This window comes from Jaculus jaculus, chromosome 11, assembly GCF_020740685.1.
Source record: "Jaculus jaculus isolate mJacJac1 chromosome 11, mJacJac1.mat.Y.cur, whole genome shotgun sequence".
In the NCBI taxonomy this organism is placed as follows: domain Eukaryota; kingdom Metazoa; phylum Chordata; class Mammalia; order Rodentia; family Dipodidae; genus Jaculus; species Jaculus jaculus.
The window spans coordinates 51,717,661-51,727,101 of NC_059112.1; the positions used below are offsets into that span (position 1 = coordinate 51,717,661).

The 9,441-nt window shown below is 38.2% G+C and overlaps 1 pseudogene; it reads left to right on the forward strand.

The window, feature by feature from the left end:
• Window positions 1-407: 407 nt before the first annotated feature.
• On the forward strand, window positions 408-503 carry LOC123453418 (annotated as a pseudogene).
• Window positions 504-9,441: the final 8,938 nt, after the last annotated feature.

Genomic DNA, 9,441 nt, shown 5'->3' on the forward strand with positions numbered 1-9,441 from the left:
AAGTGCTGAGATTAAAGGCGTGCACCACTATACCCAGCTATTTGAAGCTTGTTTTGATAGTACACAGGAAAGTAGAAGAGTAGGGATGTCACCTTGTGTTTTGTGTTGAGACACTGTTATGCATGATGTGTCCTCTCTTTATAGTCACAGGTTGACATTGTAACACCAGCACCTCAAGATGTGACAGTATTTCAGTATTTGAGAAGAGAGCTTTCAATATCTATTTAAATTAAAGGAACTCTGTCACAATGGTCTCCAATCTAGTATGATTAGTGTTCTTATATAAAGAGGAAATTTAGACAAAGAAAAACACCATGTTTGTGTGTGCAATGAGGTGTGGTCAGTAAAAACAGTTAGAGATGAAAGCCATCTTCAGCCCTCAGAGGCCCCCATAGAAACTAAGCCTGTTGCTCGCTTCGGCAGCACATATACTAAAATTGGAATGATACAGAGAAGATTAACATGGCCCCTGTGCAAAAATTCGTGAAGTGTTCCATATTTTTTTCTACAAAGGATAGACATTATCTTAGGGTGAAATGTTGGAAGATGGTGTTTCAAGCAAATGGGCCTAGAAAACAAGCAGGAGTTGCTATCCTAATATCAGACAGGGTAGACTTTAGTCTGACATTAGTCAAGAAAGAAAAGGAAGGTCATTTTATATTGATTAAGGGCACACTCCAACAGGAGGACATTACAATCCTAAACATATATGCACCTAACATGGGGGCTCCCAAATTCATCAAACAAACATTATTAGAACTAAGGTCACAGATAACACCAAACACAGTGGTGGTGGGTGACTTTAACACCCCACTCTCATCAATTGACAGGTCATCCCGGGAAAGAATAAACAGAGAGGCATCTGGACTAAATGAGGTCATAGAAGGAATGGACCTAACAGATATATACAGGACATTTCATCCAAAGGCTGCAGAATATACATTCTTTTCAGCAACACATGGAACATTCTCTAAAATAGACCATATATTAGGACACAAAGCAAATCTTAACAAATTCAGGAAAATTGAAATAATTCCTTGCATTCTATCTGACCACAATGGAATTAAACTACAAATCAGTAGCAATAAAGGCTATAGAGCATACACAAAATCATGGAAACTAAACAATACACTACTAAATGATGAATGTGTCAATGAAGAAATCAAGAAGGAAATCAAAAAAATTATAGAGTCAAATGATAATGAGAGCACAACATACCAAAATCTCAGGGACACAATGAAGGCAGTTCTAAGAGGTAAATTTATAGCCTTAAGTGCCTATATTAAGAAATTAGAAAGGTCGCAAGTAAACGACCTAATGCTTCGCCTTAAAGCCTTGGAAAAAGAAGAACAAGGCAAACCAAAAATCAGTAGATGGGAAGAAGTAATAAAGATTAGGGCAGAAATTAATGAAATAGAAACAAAAAGAACAATCCAAAGAATTAATTTAACAAAGAGTTGGTTCTTTGAAAGGATAAACAAGATTGATAAACCCTTAGCAAATCTGACCAAAAGAAAGAGAGAAGAGACACAAACTAATAAAATCAGAGATGAACAAGGTAACATCACAACAGATTCCAGAGAAATTCAAAAACTCATCGGGACATAATATAAAAGCCTATACTCCACAAAGTATGAAAATCTGAAAGAAATGGATGATTTCCTTGATCTATATGATGTACCTAAATTAAATCAAAATGAGATTAATCACTTAAGTAGACCTATAACAAACATGGAGATCCGAACAGTTATCAATAATCTCCCAACTAAAAAATCCCAGGCCCGGATGGATTCACTGCTGAATTTTACCAGACTTTTAAGGAAGAGCTAACACCATTGCTTCTTAAGCTTTTCCAGGAAATAGAAAAAGAAGGAATTCTACCAAACTCCTTCTATGAGGCCAGCATCACCCTGATAACAAAACCAGGCAAAGATAGAACAAAAAAAGAAAATTACAGACCAATCTCCCTCATGAACATAGATGCAAAAATTCTCAACAAAATATTGGCAAACAGAATACAAGAGTATATCAAAAAGATCATTCACCCTGACCAAGTAGGCTTTATCCCAGAGATGCAGGGATGGTTCAACATACGCAAGTCTATAAATGTAATACATTACATAAACGGGTTGAAGGACAAACATCACATGATCATCTCATTAGACGCAGAGAAAGCATTTGAAAAAATCCAACATCCCTTCATGATAAAAGTCCTACAGTGACTAGGAATAGAAGGAACATATCTCAATATAATAAAGGCTATTTATGACAAGCCTACAGCCAACATATTACTAAATGGGGAAAAACTGGAAGCTTTTACACTAAAATCAGGAACAAGAGAAGGGAGTCCACTGTCCCCCCTTGTATTTAATATAGTTTTGGAAGTCTTACCCATAGTAATAAGGCAAGAGACACACATAAAAGGGATAGAAATTGGAAAGGAAGAAACCAAGTTATCATTATTTGCAGATGACATGATCCTATACATAAAGGACCCTAAAGACTCTACTAGCAAGCTGTTAGAGCTGATCAAAACCTACAGCAATGTAGCAGGATACAAAATAAATACACAGAAATCAGTAGCCTTCATATATGCTAACAACAAACACACAGAGGATGAAATCAGAGAATCACTCCCATTCACAATTGCATCAAAAAAAAAAATAAAATACCTTGGAATAAACCTAACCAAGGAATTAAAGAATCTATACAATGAGAACTTTAAAACACTCAAGCAAGAAATTGCAGAAGACACTAGAAAGTGGAGAAATATCCCTTGTTCCTGGATTGGAAGAATCAATATTGTGAAAATGGCAATCTTACCTAAAGCAATCTACACATTTATTTCAATCGCTATCAAAATTCCAAAGGCTTTCTTCATGGAAATAGAAAAAACAATCCAAAAATTCATTTGGAATCACAAAAAACCTCGAATATCTAAAATAATACTGAGCAACAAAAAAGAGGCTGGTTGTATCACCATACCTGATTTTAACCTATACTACAGAGCCATAGTAACAAAAACAGCATGGTACTGGCACAAAAACAGACATGTAGATCAGTGGAACAGAATAGAGGACCCAGATGTAAGCCCAAGTAGCTATAGCCACCTGATATTCGATAAAAATGCCAAAAATACTCATTGGAGAAGAGACAGCCTCTTCAGCAAATGGTGTTTTGAAAACTGGATATATATCTGCAGAAGGATGAAAATAGATTCTTCTCTCTCGCCATGCACAAGAATTAAGTCCAACTGGATTAAAGACCTTAACATCAGACCGGAAACTCTGAAACTGCTAGAGGAAAAAGTAGGGGAAACCCTTCAACATATTGGTTTTGGCAAAGACTTTCTGAATACAACCCCAATTGCTGAGGCAATAAAACCACAGATTAATCACTGGGACCTAATGAAATTACAAAGATTTTGCACCGCAAAGGACACAGTGAAAAAAGCAAAGAGGCAACCTACAGAATGGGAAAAAGTCTTCGCCAGCTATATATCCGATAGAGGATTAATATCTAGGATATACAAAGAACTCAAAAAGTTAAATAATATGGAATCAAACAAGCCAATCAAAAAATTGGCTATGGAGCTAAATAGAGAGTTTTCAAAGGAAGAAATACGAATGGCATATAAGCATCTAAAAAAATGTTCTACGTCACTAGTCATCAGGGAAATGCAGATTAAAACTATATTGAGATTCCATCTCCCTCCTGTCAGATTGGCCACCATCATGAAAACAAATGATCATAAATGTTGGCGGGGATGTGAAAAAAAAGGGACCCTTCTGCACTGCTGGTGGGAATGCAATCTGGTCCAGCCATTGTGGAAAACAGTGTGGAGGTTCCTAAAACAGCTAGAGATTGATCTACCATATGACCCAGCTATAGCACTCCTAGGCATATATCCAAAGGACTCATCTAATTTCCTGAGAAGTACGTGCTCAACCATGTTTATTGCTGCTCAATTTATAATAGCTGGGAAATGGAACCAGCCTAGATGTCCCTCAACAGATGAGTGGATAATGAAGATGTGGCACATTTCTACAATGGAGTTCTACTCAGCAGTAAAGAACAATGCAGTTATGAAATTTGCAGAAAAATGGATGGACCTCGAAAGGATTATACTAAGTGAGGTAACCCAGGCCCAGAAAGCCTAGCGCCACATGTTCTCTCTCATATGTCGATCCTAGCTACAGATGACTGGGCTTCTGCGTGAGAATGAAAATACTTAGTAGCAGAGGCCAGTAAGGTAAAAAGGAGACATCAAGGGTAGAAAAAGGAAGGGAGGAGGATACTTAATAGGTTGATATTGTATATATGTAATTACAATGATTGTAATGGGGAGGTAATATGATGGAGAATGGAATTTCAAATGGGAAAGTGTGGGGGTGGGGAGGGAGGGAATTACCATGGGATATATTTTATAATCATGGAAAATGTTAATAAAAATTAAAAAAATAAATAAATAAATAAAGATAAACAAACAAAAAACTTAAAAAAAAAAACTAAGCCTGCCAATGCCTTGATTTTGGATGTCTAACCATAAGAATCATGAAAAAATAATTCTTACTTAAGCAACCCAGTTGGTGGTATTTATTTTATTAATTTGGCTAGAAGCTCACAAAGCATTTGTGTGGTAGTTGTACCATTCTTTTTTGTTTGTTTTTTTGTTTGTTTGTTTGTTTCTTTTTGGTTTTTCGAGGTAGGGTCTTACTCTAGCCTAGGCTGGAATTCACTATGTAGTCTCAGGGTGGCCTTGAACTCATGGCAACCCTCCTACTTCTGCCTCCCAAGTGCTGGGATTAAAGGTGTGCCACTATGCCTGGCTCATCCATTCTTTATAAGAAAAGCTACAGAAGTAGTTTTGGGTATATCTGGGCATAAACATCCGGAGTTCTTGTTATATGATTGTGTTGAGATGGAGATGCCTGTCATATGTCTGAGATGAAGATTATAGTGTCCATGAAACTTAACATACAAAACTGTTTGGCCTTATGGGGCAGGGCAAGGCTAGAGTCACAAGGGCAGTGGAGAGAGCAGGTCTGAGGATGATGCCCTGGTTTGCTTTAAGGTAGCCCCTGCAAATGTGAGTAGGAAAGCAATAGGAGGAAGAATGAGGAGACCTCAAGAAAGAAGTGACTAATGGAGAGGGAGAATAATTCCATGAATTACTGTAGAGATTTTAAGTTAGAAAAAGAAGAAAACTGTCCACTAAAGTTGTCACAATGGAGGATGTTAACGACCTTGAATGAGTATCTTCAGTGACAAGACAGGAGAGATATTTTGTTAATGTAAAATAAATAAGAGGAGAATAAAAGTAAGAATGCCTAGAAAACTCGTAAAGAAATATCTTTTTCAAAGTATCAAACAAGGCTGGAGAGATGGATTAGGGGTTAAGGCACTGTTTATGAAGCCTAAGGGCCCTTTGTTGTTTCCTAAGTACCTACATAAGTCAGATACATGAGGAAGCACATGTATCTGGAACTCATTTGCAGTGGCTGGAGGCTCTGGTTCATCCATTTTCTCTATTCCCCCATCAAATAAATAAATAAATGAATAAATAAATAAATAAAGTATTTTTAAAAAGCAAAGAAATGCAGTAAAGGGTGACAAAGGATGAATAGAAACTTAATGATGAATTTTATATGGCATATTTGAATGACATTGAGAATACTCTAGAAGAAAGGAGAGATGCACATATTTAAGTGATGAGATAAACATAATTATAAAAGAAAAATCCTTTTATGGGTGAATAAAGATAGAAACCAAGTCAAAGAAGTGGCTTTAGATGGTGTCATGGTTCAAATGCTCTCTTCAAGACCTACTTTCAAATTGAATTATCATTCTAATAGTATTAAGTTGTGGGACCCATAAGAGGGGTTAGAGAGATGTCTCAGTGGTTAAGGCACTTGTCTGAAAAGCCAAAGGACTCAGATTTGATTCCCCAGGACTAACATAAGCCAGATGAACAAGGGGGCACATGCATCTGGAATTCAATCTGCAGTGGCTGAAGGCCCTAGTGCACCCATTCTCTCCCTCTCTCTCTCTCTCTCTCTCTCTCTCTCTCTCTTTCTCTCTCCATGCCTATTTGTATTTTTTTTATTTAATTTTTTTATTAGTTTTCTATTCAGCAAATACAGGCAGTTTGGTACCATTATTAGGCTCATCCATGACCTACCCCCTCCCCATTGGCCCCTCCTTGTTGAGGTATATGGGTCATGCCTTGTGGAGATAGCCCACAGTTATTGATACCATAAATGCCTCTGCGTATCCTGACCCAACATGTGGCTCTGACATTCTTTCTGCTCCCTCTTCTGCAAAATTTCCCTGAGCCATGTTGGGTTCATTTTTGGTCTGCTTCAGTGATGAGGTGTTGGGGGCCTCTGAGGCTCTGGCTCTCTGATTTGGTAGGAGTTGATTTTTCTCTGTGTTGGTGTCCTTACCCCTTGTGCTGGTATCTGTTTCATCAGGAAAAGAGCACCCTTGCTTGTTTTGATAATTTTCCTTAGTTTTAGCCGGGGCCCTTTTGAGGTATGATGGGGTGGCTCTCTCCTTAGGATCTGCATCTCTCTGAAAAAGAGAAGCAGATTCTCCAACGGAGAGTAAATTAGTTCCAGGACAAATGAAATAATGCTTACTTTTTTTTAAATAGAGTTTAATAGGTGTAGGCCCTCTTGTAGTTCATGATTGATGGTAGCTTGATATTGGAGAGAGGGTTTATATTTGGATATGATTCTGCCTTGTTTCCCAGCTCCACCTATGGGTCTCATACCACTGAGGGGATCAGTTAGCCAAATCAAAAGCAGTTGGTTCCCCACCATAGCTGTGTGCCACTATTGCACTTGTGTGGACATCACAACTGGTTATTTGTTGCTAAGTAGGTTAGACCATGAGTTGCTTGGAGAGATATTGGTTATTTCCCCCAATCACCCATGTAGCAACTTCTGGCACTAGATATGCTGATTGTCCGGGGACTGACTCTCTCCTGGCTTCCAGCCATGCTGTTCCATTTTATGTGTCAGCTGCATATGGAGTCTTTAGCAATAGGGTCTTACCACTAACCTTTGGTGGGTCATCAAGTACTCTGACAGAAATCTGTCATTCTTTTAGGAAACCTTGTAGGTTTCTCTGATCAAAAGCTCATTGTGGATGATATCCCCATGCTGGTACTGGGAGTCACAGGTCAGTGCCCACTAAAAAATGAGGAAGAATATAATTAATATACAAGAGTTAGGAGAGAGAGAGAGAGAGAGAGAGAGAGAGAGAGAGAGAGAGAGAGAGAGAGATAGAGAGAGAGTGAGAGAGAGAGGGAGTGAGAGAGAGGTAGAGGGAGAGAGAGAGGAGAGATATAAGGTTTAGGATAGATTGATCCTACCCTCTCCAGTGTCTTGTGGTTCAGGTTTTTCCTATAAGGGCCTGGTGAGGGTTCAACCATTTGGTCTGCCATTTAGGCAGTAGAATTTTATGGTACCATTGCCGTTTGGGTCTAGATTAGTGTTTCTCACCTCTTGGATGCCCTCCCCTGCCTCCCCATCCATCCTAGTTTCTAGTCCATGAGATGCTTTCTGGATATGTAAGGTATCTTGGGTAGATTCAGGTTAGGTGCTATAGATGAGTGAGACTATGTGGCGATTTTTTTTTTTTTTCTGTGATTGGGTAAGTTCACGGAGTATGATCTGTTCCAGGTTCACCCATTTTTCCTCACATTTCTTTGTGTCATTTTTTCTTATGTCTGTGTAGAATTCCATAGTGTAGATATACCACATCTTAGTCATCCATTCTTCTAGTGATGGACATCTGGATTGATTCCAGCTCTTAGCTATTATGAATTGAGCCACTACAACATGGTTGAGCAAATCTCTCTGACCTGTGGTGTGAAAGTTTTAGGGTAGATGCCAAGTAAGGTAATAACTGGGTCTGTTGGTAACTCTATAGTCAGCTTTTTCAGTAGTCTCCATATTGCTTTCCAGAGTGGTTGTACCATCCTACATTCCCACCTACAGTGGATAAGTGTTCCTACTCCTCCACATCCTCGCCAGCATTTATTTTCGTTTGATTTTTTGATGTTTGCTATCCTTATTGGGGGAAGGTGGAATATCATGTTTGTTTTAATTTGCATTTCTCTGATGATTAGGGATGATGAACATTTTCTTAAGTGTGTGTTTGCTATTTGTGTTTCTTCCTCTGTGAACTGCCTGAAGTTCTTTGCCCCATTTTGTGAGTGGGGTGTTTGACTTCTTACTGTTTAGAGTTTTGAGTTCTTTGTACATTCTAGAGATTAGTACTCTATCAGTTTCCTGCATGTGGTATTTCAGTTTGTCCAGCACCATTTGTTGAAGATGCTGTCTGTTTTCCAGCATATATTGTTCGGGACTTTTTCGCATATCAAGCCACTATAGTTGTTTGACCCAAAGCCTGGGCCCTCAAGTCTATTCCATTGGTCTATCCTGCTGTTTTTATGTCAGTACCATGCTGTTTTTATTACTATGGCTTTGTAATATAGCTTTAGATCAGGTATTGTGATGCCACCAGAGATATTTCTTTTCCTGAAGATATGTTTGGATATGCGAGGCCTACTGCCTTTCCATATGAACTTTGAGATCACTTTTTCTATCTCTGTGAAGAACACTGTAGGGATTTAATTTGGAATTACATTAAATCTATATATTACCTTTGGTAGGATTGTCATCTTCACAATGTTAATTCTGCCTATCCAGTAGCATGGGAGGTCTTTCTATTTTCTCAAGTCCTCCTCAATTTCTTGTGGAGGGTTTTTATGTTTTCTTTGTATAGATCTTTCACTTTCTTGGTTAACGTTATTCCAAGGTATTTTATTTTATTTTTTTTGTTGCTGTTGAAAATGGGAGTATGTCCCTTATTTCTTTCTCTGTATCTTTGTCATTTGCATATAGAAATGCTACTGATTTGTGTGCATTGATTTTGTATCCTGCTACTTTGCTATAGGAGTTAATCACCTTCAGGAGTTTTGGGATGGAGTCTCTCTGGTCTCTTACATATACAATCATGTCATCAGCAAATAGAGCTAACTTAACTTCTTCCTTTCCAAATTGTATCCCTTTTATTTCCTTCTCCTGTCTTATTGCTTGAGCTAGGACTTCCAGTACTATATTGAAAAGTAGAGGTGAGGGAGGACAACCCTGTCATGTTCCTGATCTTAATGGGAATTCCTCCAGTCTCTCTCCATTGAGTATTATTTGGGCCTTCAGAGCTTTGTATATTGCCTTTATTATGTTAAGATATGAACCAAACATGCCAATTCTCTCCAATGTTTTGATCATGAAGTGATGTTGTATCTTGTCAAAGGCCTCTTCTGCATCTATCTAAATGATCATGTGGTTTTTATGTTTAACCTTGTTTATGTGTTGTATTACATTGACAGATTTCCACATACTGAACCACCCTTGTGTTCCTGGGATA